Here is a 14,661-nt window from a genome sequence, read left to right as displayed (position 1 = left end):
TTTCGCCCAGTGGGGGATGGACATACTAGGCCCTTTCACCATAGTGAGTGGAGGAAGGAGGTTCCTAGTCGTCGCCATCGACTACTTTTCAAAATAGATGGAAACAGAGGTCGTGATAAGAACCACCGAAACAACAGTCAGGAAAGTCATATAGCAGAACATCATCACCATATTCGGTATTCCCAAGATAATGGTCGTTGACCACAGGAGACAATTCGACAATTCGAAGCTAAGGGAATGGCTAGAGACCTACGACGTCATACGCGCATATTCCGCTGTTTGCCACCCATAGAGTAATGGCCAGGCAGAGGCCGCCTGTAACACCCCCACTTACCAAGGAGTCTTGACAAGACCTTCCCCAATAAGTGTTTATGTTCATGTTCAGAACCAATTTATGTATTTGTGAGGGTTATACAAAATTGAACAACTTGGTTTTTACTCCTCCAAAATGAGAACAAAGAGTTTGTGGCTCGTAATGCTGTCTTTCTAGAAAGATTTTCATTTTATGAAAGACAGAGTGGGAGAAATTTTGAACTTATGGAAGTCCAAGATCCACAAACTGATTATAATGCAAGAAGACGTTCTTTATTAAGGCTCAGTGGTTATAAGGAGATAATTTTGTGATAATATTGAGATACTTTTCTAAATTGACGAATCTTCAACCCTCATCAAAGGCTTTTCTATAGTATGAACTCTATGTGATGGCGTGACACCATGCAATTTGAATTGGTCTTCTTGCACAAGATGTGATAAGGAAGAAAGCATGAGATGTTTTCGAGACTTGATCTGGGCCGAATACTTTGCACCAAATTAGGTTACCTTGATCCTGTCATAAAGGTTACATAAGATGTTTTAATTTTGAGTTGGTTACAGAGAGTTTGTGACAACCCAAATGCCTTTATCAATTCGTATGTTCTTAGCAATATAGCCTCTCATAAGGATGAGATTCGGCAAAAGGATAATAAAACCTTCTCCTTGAATGAATCTCATGAAGGGAGAAGTTTTGTTGATCTTGTCAATGCTAAGAAGCCTAGCATGCTTGAAAGATCCCTTTTGTGATCTTATATACGTCAAGGAATTGGAACCTTGGGTTCAATCATGTCGTCAATGAGAATGGTATTACTCGAGTTGTCGAGGTACCATGATTATACATGGAGTTTAGTGGGAGCTAAGGTGAGTTTCTTAGTCTAAATATGTGTTTGACATATTAGTGACTAGAAATATTCTCGGGTGAATACTTGAGAGTAGCATGGCGCATCTTAAATATCCGGATCTAATGAGATAGATCTCCATGGATATTAGCATTTTAGTCAAGAGACTTACGTGACAAGATTCTTGACTCGTTCAAATTGTTGAACACAAATATGATCTCTTTTGCTTCCGCTGCAGGATTGATTAATTATGCTAAAAGCTGCTTTTATCGGGACTTATCATATTGAGAATATGAGAAGTCATTACCAATCATTTACTAGTGAGTGTCACTAGATAATTATCAAGAGCATCCTTGAGTACTTGAGAAGCCCTGAGGATTTACTCTTGTAGTTTGGATGAATTATGAATTTCGTGTAAAAGAGACACTGAAAACAGTGGGAGTGTTTGACTGGCTTTAGAACCAGAGTCTAAAAACTTGTTTAGACATGTACTCAGAAAAGTTCTATGTGATGAAAAGATTACATAGAACAAAGGAAAATAGCATTGGAAATTAGAGTGATGCAACTGTTGCTAATCCTCTAACCAAAGCCGTTGGCATAAGGTAGACATGATGGTTATGTCATCTCAATGTGATTGAGTAGTATACCTTAATTGCTGAAGATCGTTATGTAAATATTGGATAGAGTATTAATATTTACATAAGTGATGATCGCATTCATTGTTTGAGTCTCTTTAAGAACTCAATTATTCAGTTTTGACTGAAAACATTTAATACCTTGTTTATTCGAATTGGTTGTGGAGACAATGTTAAACCCCAATTCAAGTGAATAGGATGAATATTGTATTAGCCCCTAGTCACTTAATGAGGTGACGTCTCGGAGTGACTAGATTGTAAGTCGATTGATGGTGGGTTCAGCACCATAAGGTCATAGGGATGACTAGTCGTTTACATAGGCAGACTGTGGGACACTTTGCCGGGCAGTGACATATATAGAGTCCCTTAGATCTATTGCAGACGCCTGGTCGTGGCAGGGACTTCTATGATATTTCTATGAGTCGATTCTTCAAACTGAAGACTATTATCTGAGCCAGTGCAGTTTCCGAGTGACTTTGGTTTTTATCCTAGGTCGTGCCATGAAAGGAGGCCAAAGGGCATCTACTGGGTCATGGTGATCTGTATTGTGCAAAAGGATAGATAGGGCAGACATGAATTGTCCACCCACGTTGGGTTTATACATCTCTAGGCCACTCGAGGAGTTGTGACTGGGAAATGCGTGGCCACGCTTGGAAGTAATCTATGGTAGATTTTTCCGGTCTTGCAGTCACACTCCCGATCGAGAAAACCACTAACGATATATTCATATCTAAGTGCGACCTGAAAGACACCTTGTATTGAGTGGGAGATTGTTATTAAAACGGATAAGAGAATCGGTAACACACCCTTATATAGTACAAGCAGGATATTGTTGGGATAAGGAGTTATCCACAATCGTGTGTTATAATCATCGCACAACTTGTCTCGGACAAGTGGGAGATTGTTGGAGTAGTTGTCCTCCACAATAGTGTGTGACCATATTAAATCTCATTAAGGAATATGCATGGGATATTCATTGGCAATACTAGTCAGCTGATCAACGTATATCGGTAACGGTTGGCCAACTAGGGTTTGATGTTACTGTCGTGAGACGACGGTGTTCAGCTGATCCCTTTCGGTCACACCTAAAGGAACGAACCACAAAACGAAAGCTAATTAATTGTATGAGATACAGTTTAATTAGTCCCTTGATAAATTGACTAAGAGTTAGTTGATTAATTTAATTTAGAGACATATCGAGTTGTGAACTCGAGGCGCGGCAGTTATTATTTAATTATGCGATAATTAAATAACAATTTAATTGAGACAGGAATTAATGATTAAACGGTTAATTGTTAAATTAGTACTAATTGACTAATGTGATTAGTATTGGAACGTAAACATATGTGTAGCTGTACACGTATATTTACGGAGTGTTTTAGACGAAATTAATCGGGAAGTATTTAAACCTAAAATGATGTTTAAATAAAAATTACACGTATTTATGCGACAAATATAAGAACCAAAATGGACCCATATAAGGTCCATATGGACCGTGTAATGTGATGTTGATAATTGTGTCATTAGACACAATTATTATACTCTTGGAAACATACTTTGTTCTTCCCAAGTTTTGTCTAATCTAGGCCTTATTTGATTGGGCACAAAATACAACCAATAACCCCTTCTCCTCTAATATTCTAGCCGGCCCCCCTTAGTATCCCACCCCATTCAATTGTTCATTTTTTTACTTTAATTTTTGCATGTGAAAATTGAAAAATAGAACATCTCTCTAAAAATATTAGAATTTCATACTAATTTTTAGTAATCAATAAATCTAATATTCCTAAATTATTACTAAGAGTTAATAATACTTTTTAATAATATTCAAGGGTGGTATTTGGTGTAACTAGTTTACACACCATATACTAGTTGGTGCTTTTGTTCTTGGGTGCAATTAGAGAGGAGATCTTCTACTTTGAAGATTTGGGTTTTTGGATGATCTTGCCAATATTAATAGCTCAAGAACAATCAAGATGGTGATCTTGGTTGTGCCCTATATTACCATTCTCATTGTAAGGAAAACTTGTTTTTCCTCTTCTTTTATAATTTTTAACACTCATATATTACATGCATAATGCATAGATCCAAAGATTTCTAAAATAAAGAAATTTTGATAACCTAATTAGAGAGGTCTAATTTGGGGTTATGGTCTTTCATCTTTGTGAAGGTAATGGTTTCCAACTTTCTTATGGACTTCTTCTTGGTAAGGATATCTTTCATGTATTTTGCATAGGCTGTAACATGGTTGATTAGCTCCGTGAATGATACAGAAACCTCTAGGTTCTTCACAATCTCCATGAACTTTACAAGTTGCTCATCAAGCTTGGGCTTGGCTTGGCGACTTGGGAATGAAAGTCTAATCACAATAGGCTCTTTATCAACTTCTTTGGCCTTCTCTTCATTTCTCTTATTTGATGAGTCATTAGTAGTTGGCTCTACCACCTTAGGATTTGTCCTCAATGGTTCCATCACATCACTTTGATGACATTTTCCTCAACAATATTCTCTTCAATTAGAACCTTAGGTCCCTCATATCTTGTACCACTCCTCAAGTGGATGGCATTGATAATTTCATGTCCTATAGGAGGATTACCTTGAGGAGGTAATTGTCCTTTTCGTCTTTGGGAACTTGAAGAGGCCAATTGGGACAATTGAGTTTCCAACATCTTGGTGTGAGCAAGGATATTGTTGATAGTAGTGTCTTTGGCTTTGCTATCTTTTTGCATTTGAGCAAAGAAATCTTGTTGGCTCTTTTGCATTTGGAGGACCGCTTTTTGAACATCAAAAGCTTGGTCATTGGATTGATTGTAAGAGGGTTAGTTTTGGTTGAAGTATGGTCTTTGAGTAGGATTTCTCATTGGAGGTGGGGTGTATGTGAGTTGAGGATTTTGAACATTTTGGCTTTTCTATGAGAAGTTTGGGTGAAATTTGGTGTTTTCATTGTAATAGTTGGAATAAGGGGTGTCATTCTTGTATGCTTGGAAATCATTCACTTCCTCACTTGTGCCCCTACACTCTTGTTGACCATGTCCCAAAGTTCCACAATTCTCACACACCATTTGGAATAGAAGATGTTGCTATCATGGCATTGACATGTTGCTTGGGTGATTGAGAAGCTTCATTCTTCTTGGCTATGGCTTTCTCAAATTTCAAGTTCATTATGTCAATATGGGTCCTTAGTTAGGCACCCAAATCGGCACTCAATTGTGTGATGGAGTCAACTTCATGTCTCCCTCCCCTAGTAGCTTTTCTTAGCCTACTATATTGAGAGTTTTGAACCGCCATCTCCTCTATCTTTGCCCAAGTTTGGTTGTCATCTACCTCGGTAAATCTTCCATTAGAACCCATGTTGAGCACATTCCTTGAGTCTTCATACAACCCATTCCAAAATTGTTGAACAAGAAACCATTCGCTTAATCCATGATGAGGACAAGAGCGACATGTATATTTGAATATCTCCAAAGCCTCATATAGAGACTCTTCATCTCTTTGCTTGAACCCGGTGATTTGGGCTCTTAACAAGTTAGTCTTCTCCGGAGGATATAACTTCTTGTAAAAGGCAAGTGCTAACTTCTTCCATGAATCCATTCCAAGAGTGGCCTTGTCTAGGCTCTTTAATCATTGCTTTGCGGCTCCGGTCAAGGAAAAAGGAAACAACACTGATGTGACTCATATTTGAGCATATTTAGTCCCCGAATTAGCCTCGTTCCTATGCTTTTTAGTGCATAATTCGGTCATTTACTATCTTTAGTTTCTCGTTTTGCATATTCTTTGAGGTTTTGATCCCTTGGTAGGAAAGGAGTGCAAACCTTGCATTTTCATGGCAAAATGGAGCTAAATTGATCGAATTCAATGACCAAGCATCAAAGGGAAGACAATGCTAGAAGGCCTATGTAGATAATTGGGCAATGGTGAAAGGATCCTTGCATCTCCAACAAGATCCTTGTGGATTGTTAAAGAAAGAAAAGAAGAGAAGTGACTGCCCAGCAATCCGAGCGTCGCAGTGCCCAGGACGAGCGTCGCCCTGCTACAGTCCAAGCGTCCCGTGGCCAAGACACACGTCTTGAGGCCTTGTGATCCGACCGTCCCGACCCCCAATCCGCTCGAATTCCTCTCCAGTGCAAACCGTCCCTCAGCCAAGCCGCTCGGGACGAGCGTATTTCTTGAAGACTATGAAAACGGATATGCGCATCTCCTTCGAGAGGAGCACTTCCTCAACTTTTCTTAAGGGTCTTAATCGTCATTTAAGCCCTTAGTAACCCTAATTTATGTGCCTAATACTTAGTATAAATACCCCATTGTACTAATTGGATTATCATGTTCTTCTTATGCATTCTTAATCTCATCTTAATTTTGTAATCAACTCTTAATTTAGCATTAATACAAATCTCATTTATTAATCTTTACTTAATTTCTCTATTGTTCATCATTTATTTTTGCGTAATTGAAGATTATTTGGGGTTTATTTGGAGGATTGACAACCTTCCATCAATCATCAAGTACTTCTATTATTCTTTGCTTTATTATTTGGAATCATCTTTAGGTATAATTCTCTCTTAATCCTTGTTAATTATTGCTAATCTTATTCATTTGTTCATCATGTTTTGTCTTGCTAGTATGATTGACAACCTTGTTAGCATGTTAAACTTAATAATGAGTGAGTAGTTTCCTTAACTAGGGTTAATGGGTAATTAGGGGAAACCAACATGGGGATTGATTCATGCTTAATCTAATATGCTTTCATAATTAATTTGCTTGCTTGTTGTGATTTCAACTTATGGACATGTTATGTTTGATGAAATGCGAGCCTATGAATCCTTGCATTTTTTACCCATCACCTATCTTTTCAATGAGACTTGTAAGACATAAACCAACTCGAGTCTCATTAGACCATACATATAGTTGGATAGGGAGGATTAAGTCGACTTGTAGGTGTTGTACAATCTAATCGATTCGGCTCCGGGACCCAAACCTTCCTAGGGATTGTAAGATATACACTAACTCGATCCCATCACAACAATAATTGCTTGCACCTAGTTGAAAACATGTTTGTATGATCAAATCTCATGAATCCCCTATGAACCCATGACACCCTAGTGCTTTTAATCAATTGTTTACATCTCATTTTAATCATCTTGCTTGCTTTCATTACTTTATTTACATTGTTATTTAGTTTAGTTGATCTCCTACCTCAACCCAAATTGTGACACCCTTAGACACGACCATTTGCAATCGAAAATCCTACATCAATACCCGTCCCTTGGGATCCGACCTTTACTTACCTCTTTACTAATAGTAGAGTAGTTTGTGAAGTTATAAATATTGTTTTGGTCTAGGTAACTTTTGACGACGAGTAAGAAAACCGACGAACAAAAAATGGCGCCGCTGCCGGGGACTGTGTTTACTTGATTTGATTTTTTTTTTATTGCTTTTTAGTTGTGTCTTTCTTTACCTTGGGGAAGTCAAACTCCTCATGGTTTGTTCTAATTGTTTTCGAGTTCTTTGATATTTTGCATGTTTAGGAGATCACAAGGTAACTTGTTACCCATTAATCTTGAAATTGAAAGAACTTTGACCAACAATAGAAGACTTGCTAGAAATACTTTGAGAGGTATTGGTGAGATTGTGGACATTCAACCAAATAATATTGAGTTCATTAACCCTTTTGCAAGAGAAGGAGAGGATAACCCAACACAAAATCAACCACAAAGTCAACCCACAATGCCTAAATTTTCATCACATTCCGTACCAACCGAGGAGAACCTACCAAATGGTACTCCCACGCCTCAACATTTAACCGGTAATTTGATTGCAAAATCCGCATTTATACAATTAGTCGAAAGAAGCCAATTTGGGGGGATGCCTAGTGAAGACCCTCATTCTCATATGGAGACTTTTTGTGACTATTGTGATGCGATTTCTCAAACCGGAGTTACTCAAGACCAAATTCGATGGGTCTTATTTCCTTTTTCTTTGATTCGTACCGCAAAATAATGGTTAAAGAGCCTAAGGCTACTCTTGGTATTGACCCTTGGAAGAAATTGGCACTTGCTTTCTACAAAAAGTTCTATCCTCCGGAAAAGACTAACATGCTAAGAGCCCAAATCACCGGGTTCAAACAAAGGGACGAAGAATCTTTGTATGAAGCTTGGGAGCGATTCAAGGGAACGTGCCGCTCATGTCCTCATCACGGACATAGCGAGTGGTTCTTGGTACAACAATTTCGGAATGATCTATATGAAGACTCCCGAAACATTCTCAATATGGGATCAAATGGTATGTTTACCGAAGTTGATGATAATCAAACATGGAACAAGATTGAGGAAATGGCGGTCCATAACTCACAATATAGTAGACCTCAGAAGGCTACTAGAGGAGGAAAGCATGAAGTGGACTCTATTACTCAATTGGGTGCTCAACTTAGTGCTCATATTGATACCATTAATTTGAAGTTTGAGAAGGCTATGGCTATGCTCGAAGAAGCCTCCAAATCTAAGCAACATGTGAATGCCATGGTGGCATCTTCATCAATTCCAAGTGGAGTATGTGAGAGTTGTGGAACTTTGGGACATGACCAAAATGAATGTAGGGGAACAAGTGAACTAGTGAATGCTTTCCAAGCATACAAGAGTGGTACCCCTTATTCCAACTATTATAATGAAAACACAAATTTCATCCCAACCTCTCATACAAAAGCCAAAATGTTCAAAACCCTCAAACAACATACACCCCACCTCCAATGAGAAACCAAGCTCAAAGACCCTTTTATAATCAAAACCAAGGTTACCAAAATCAAACTCCATACAATCAAACAAATGACCAAGGTTTTGATGTTCAAAAAGCAGTCCTTCAAATGCAAAAGAACCAACAAGAGTTTTTCACTCAAATGCAAAAGGATAGCCAAGCAAAAGATATCACCATCAACAATATCCTAGATCACACAAAGATGTTAGAGACCCAAATGTCTCAATTGGCATCTTCAAGTTCACAAAGACAAAAGCGGCAATTACCACCTCATGGTAATCCCCCAAGACAATAATCGGTGAGTGCCATCCATTTAAGAAGTGGTAAAAGGTATGAAGGGCCGAAGAGGCCCGTTGATGAAGATGTTGTGAATGCTAGTGACAAGGAAAGAGTTGTTGAAAACTCTAAAGAAGAAGAACCCACCATTCAAGAAGCTTCAAAGAAGGATGAAGAAAAGGCCAAAGAGAAGGAGCCTATTGTGATTAGACTTCCTTTTCCAAGTCGTCAAGGTAAGCCTAAGTTTGATGACCAACTTGGGAAGTTTATGGAGATTGTCAAGAACATGGAAGTCTCAATTCCATTTATGGAATTAATCAATCATGTCCCAGCCTATGCTAAGTATATGAAAGATATTCTTACAAAGAAGAAATCCATCCGGAAGCTTGAGACTATTGCTTTCACTAAAGTGAGTAGTGCCATCCTACAAGGAAGTTCAACTCCAAAACTAAAGGATCCGGGAAGCTTCTCTATTCCATGCACCATTGGCGACACCACAATCAACAAAGCTCTATGTGACCTTGGGGCAAGCGTGAGTGTCATGCCATATTCGGTAAGCAAGAGGTTAGGAATTGGAGAACCCAAGTGCACTAATATCACACTTCAAATGGCGGATCGATCTACGAAGACACCTTTAGGGGTATGGGAAGATGTGCCGGTAAGAATTGGCAAGTTCTTCATCACGGTGGACTTTGTTATTGTTGACATGGAAGAAGACTCCAACATTCCTATCATTTTAGGAAGACCTTTCTTACACACCGCGGGAGCGGTAATTGATGTGAAACATGGAGAGCTAACCCTTGAAGTGGGAGATGAAACAATCACTTTTAATCTTAACAAGACAATGAGAGCTCCCCGATTGCATGAGCCATGTTTCATGGTTGATCACTGTAGCCGAGAAAGTGATAAGAAGAAATTGGCATCTCAATGCAAAGAACAAGCTATGGGTAAAGAATCACCACCCATATGGAAAGAGAAAGTGGATGATGTTCCATCAAAAGAGCAAGGAAGTTTGAACAAAGAGAGCTTGAAAAGATCACCCATGACAAGTGAAGAAGGAGGCCTCATTGGCCATAATGACAAGAAGAAAGAGAAGTTGTTCTCATCAACTCGTGATATTATTAGGGAACAAGTAGATGAAGTATGCGGTCTTTGGGATGATGAGTTTGAAGGGATATTCAATCCCTATATAGGTAATTCTATGACCCAAGACCACCATGAAGAACAACAAGTGCAAAGGTCTATTGAAGATCTTTATCATGACAATGAATAAGCTTTTGACTACTTCTTCAAGGTGTTGAGCAACCTTAACAACACCTTCAACATGCCCCCTTGACATCTCATTATTGGATGAGAGTTTGGTGGAGTCCTCCCTAAACAACCACTTGTAAATATTCTAACTCCCTAACTCGCATTTTAATTATTGTATTGCATTTTTGTCAATTTTGGATTTACATTTTTATGCCTTGATCAAGATTTTCATCATTTTGAGAGAAAGTGATAGAGGGACTTATGTGATTATTGATGTGTAGTGTTTTGACATAGTGTGGGGATAGCAAATTGCCTAGGCTATCCAAGCCTTCGTAGTTCCCCCACAATGAAGACCACAAGAAATGAAGAGTAAATGACACGGGTTACGAAATGCCCACGGATGGACCTGAATTCGTGTGGCAGAGGGACAACCCGAGCGACCCGACGAGGATCTGCTCGTCCTGAGAGGAACCCGAGCATCCTGGGTAGGATATGCTCGTCCTGAAGAAGCTGGAAAATGAAGATTTTGCTCTGACTGAGAATCCGAGCGTCCCACTTGAGAATCCGCTCGTCTCAGTCAGGACGCTCGTCCTACTGGGAATCCGCTCATCTTATAACTAACAAACTTTGGGATTTCTCCCTGACAAGGAATCCGAGCGTCTCCAATTCAGTCTGCTCGTCCTGCTCCAGAAAGACGCTCGTCCCAGCCCGTTTTTTTCCTGAAGTCAAAAACAGCAGAATCCGCTCGTCCCAACCCAGTCTGCTCGTCTCCCCCTCTGATTTTCAAATATAACGGGATTAAAAACCCCTCTTTCCCAATTCATTTCCTCATTCATAACATAAACACAACTCTAAACCCTCAAAACCCTCATTCTCTCCATCAACCAACATCAAATTTCTCAACCAAAATCACTCAAATTAAAACCAAACTCCCTCAAAACTCAAATAAATCACTCCTTCACCAACAACAAGTGATTAAAACACCAACATCTTCAAAGTTTGAGTCGATTTTTGGGATACAAGGCAGCATTCAACTATCCTATATCGATTTGGGTCTTATTGGAATTTGAAGAAATCAAGCTTATCTTTGGTGTTACTATATAATGGAGCATGGCAGGAACAAAAGGTGAAAGTAAGGCACCTCCAAAGAAGAACCTTTCCAAAAGACAACAAGCTCTTCAAGCTATTCAAGCATATAAGGCATTGGTGGTTCAAAATGCAAGGCTGGAAATTCAAGAGTCTATTCCTCCTATGGAAGCTACTACTTCTACTCCGGTTGTTGAACAACTAGATGATTATCCGGAGGTAATTTTCACTTCCGACTCTCATAGGAAGAAATTTGTTTCCTTTGTTAAGAAATCTATTTTACCCACCAAATTCATATGCCAAGAGAATTTGTCAAAATTGGGTGTCTTAGAACAAACCAAGACTTTTTTCGAGTCCATGGGATTGAGTACATTGTTTAATATGCAAGAGTTGACTTACTCATCCCTCACCTTAGAGTTCTTAAGCTCTTTGAAAGTTACCAAGGTGGAGGCTATAAGGAACACTGAATTCCGGCTCGAGAATGTTGATAGGAAATTGTCTTTTGAAAAGTTTGGTAATGTTTTTGGCCTTAGTAATGACCCGACCTACACAAAGAAACCTACCAAGTATGATCCCGCTCCCCAATGGAAGGCTATTACCGGTAGAGAGTTTACATCTTATCATGATTGTCGTGCTCTTTTTGTCCATCATCCGGGCATAAGGGTATGGCACAAGGTTGTTGGGCATACTTTGATTGCTAGGAAGGCCATGGACCATTTCACCGAACTTGACTTTATTTATCTCGAGTCGACCTTGAACATTGGAAGAGAGTTCACCAAAAAGTACAACATTCTCCAACTTTTGATTGAGAGGTGGCTCAAAGTCGATCATGGCAAAGAAGGCACGTCCTTTATTGTTAATAGAGGTTTAGTAACTTATTTGGCAAAACACTTCAACCAGAACTTCAACAAGGATAGCACCTATAAACCGATTAAGGGAGGCCATATCATTGATCTAGCCACCATGGTTCAAAAATTCAAATGGGTCACGAATGATACTCTTGATGACAAATTTGGGTGGTTAACAAAAGATGCTAAATCCTTCACATTGCCAAGCAAGATTTTCCGATTGAATGTTCATAGGCCAAACTACCTTCTCCCACTCTCCAAGGAAGCGAGTTTATTATACAACACCAAGGGGAAGACATTGCCGAGCCCTCCTCTTCCATTATCACCCCACCTTACCCATTCACCTACCATGAATTTCAACCCGAAAATGTCAAGGCAGGGAATGACTACTTGACTCTCTTGATGAAAGAAATGCACAAGCAAGCTTATGAGGATAGAGTCAATGCTTATAAGGCAAAATATTCGCCTCTCCTACATCTTGCTAGGCAAGGACTTCTTGACCCATCTTGTCCTTTGCCTAGTTGGGCGGATAAGGAAACCTTCTTTCCTAGTGCTTCTAGAGGTGATAGCTTGGGTGAAGAGGAGATGGTTGTTGTTGAGAGTGATGCTCAATAAGGTGAAGAAAATGAAGAAAATGAAGAGAATGAAGAAGAAGAAGAAGAGGGTAGTGAGGAAGAAGAGGGAAGTTCAAGTGCAAGTGATGATAACTCCGGAGCTATGGAGGTTGATGATGACGATTCAAGTGAAGTTGGTGATGATGATGGAGATGATAGTGATGACGCCATGGGCGAAGATTGAGTTTTGTCTATTTCTCTTGTTTTTCATATAATTTGCATCTTGATCATAGTTTGGAGTCCTAGCATCATCTAGAAGATTCACACCTCCACCACATTGAGGTGTTTCTTTTATTGTTTCCATTTTCAAAATCCAAAATGACAAATGTAGTTTCATGCATAGCATCCTTATGCATGAACTCCCCCAATTTTTGACATTAGAAATAGTGTCTATTTTGGTTTCGGGAAGTTTATGCATATGCATTGGGAGCTAATCTAAATTATGCTCTCAAACATAACAAAAACCCATGCATCATATAGCATAGCTTAGTTTGCATTCACTATTGTTTATATGTCATATAGTTTGCATTTAGCTTAGAAATCATGCATTTTCATATAGATTGCATAATTTCCTATCGTATTGGCCATTGAGGACAATGCCCATACTAGTGTGGGGATGGGAAATTCTAACATGGATTTTTAAACAAAAATGATAAAAATTGAAATTTTTTGAAAAATACAAAAACATGTCTTTTTATTTCATAAATCATAAAAACCATAAAAATTTGAAAAATTCAAAAATCCAAAAACATGTTCATTTCCTTTGTAGTGTAGCCCTGTATATATTGTTTTGTATATATTGTGTTTGTTTATCCTTTTTCACATTGATCGACTACGCCACATCCGAGACATGAGGATATTGAAGACCGCATGGTATGATCTTTCCAATCTCCTTTTTCCTCTTTATGTTAATGACTATGTGGCTTCATTTTGTTTGATGCGGTATAAAAAATGTGAATTTAGGATTGCATTTAGATTATTTGGCATACTAGTTGGTAGAAGCATATGCATTAGAAGGTATAAATGATAGTTGCATCATGACATATAGTTGCATTTTGGAAAAATTCCGTGAAACCGTCTATTTGGGAAGCTTGACAAGTGTATATAAGGCCCTTGTAGATACTTTTTCTTCTTGATACTTTGCTTGTTAGAATGCTTGTAAAACACCCTAGGATGTGTCATGCTAGTATCCTTTGACCCATGGATTAAGGCCTAGTTAAGAGTACCTTGTAGTGTGATAACTCCTTGGCTACCGTTTATTCCAAGGTGACCCTTGAAACCATGCAACCATCCATCATCCATGTTCTACCACATTTTTGTCATCAAAGGGAATGGGCACAAAAATTGTTCAAAATTTGAGTTCAAGAAATGAAATGAAAAGTCAAAAAGTTTGCAAATTGCATCACATGAAAAGAGGAGCAAAAATAGACTCCTAAAGCTTCAAATATAAGCACCCTCCCTACAAATAGGGTGACTTTGAAAATGTTCGAAAAGAAATGCAAGAAAAAGTTGAAATTGTCAAGTGTTGAAAATGCCAAACATAAAAAAGAAATGGCAAAGAAATGTTCTCAAAATGTCAAATGCCACAAGAAATTGGGGGGGAAAAACAACAACAAAAGCAAACTCCCACATGAAACTCAAAGTACTATCGATCCCTTTTCCATCGTATCCACTTTTGTGCATGGTAGAGAGGGGACAACCCTTCTTCATGTCTAGACAAGAAGGGGAATTCCGCGATCCTCCAGTGTTTCTAACACCATAGGGAGTCTACTCTTGACGAAAGCATTTAACGATTGAGGACAAAGGTACCCTAACTTGACATAACTTGGAGGTGATATATTGGTATCCTTCTAGGCTTAGTAGTTTGAAGAAACCGTATCTATGATGGAATATGGCTATTCTTTTGTAGATGAATCCATTACTTGTTTTGTGTGCTTAAATGCTTCGATTTGTCGCCATTTTGGCAAGCCCCACCTTGCCTTTCAAGAAGGCATCCTACCTCATAGTTGTCTTGTTGTGAGTTGAAGGGGCGGAGTAAGACCCGCTAATTTCT

General features: G+C 38.8%; 1 non-coding gene across 1 annotated transcript; it reads right to left on the bottom strand.

The window, feature by feature from the left end:
* Positions 1–7,878: 7,878 nt before the first annotated feature.
* Positions 7,879–7,986, bottom strand: LOC141624993 (small nucleolar RNA R71). The gene has a single exon (XR_012534792.1). It is a non-coding gene; the product is annotated as a small nucleolar RNA R71 (small nucleolar RNA).
* Between the last annotated feature and the right edge of the window lie 6,675 nt (positions 7,987–14,661).

The sequence above is a fragment of the Silene latifolia genome, chromosome X (assembly GCF_048544455.1).
Source record: "Silene latifolia isolate original U9 population chromosome X, ASM4854445v1, whole genome shotgun sequence".
Classification (NCBI taxonomy): Eukaryota; Viridiplantae; Streptophyta; class Magnoliopsida; order Caryophyllales; family Caryophyllaceae; genus Silene; species Silene latifolia.
The sequence above is the reverse complement of the archived record's forward strand: the minus strand, read 5'-3'. Positions and strand labels throughout refer to the sequence as shown.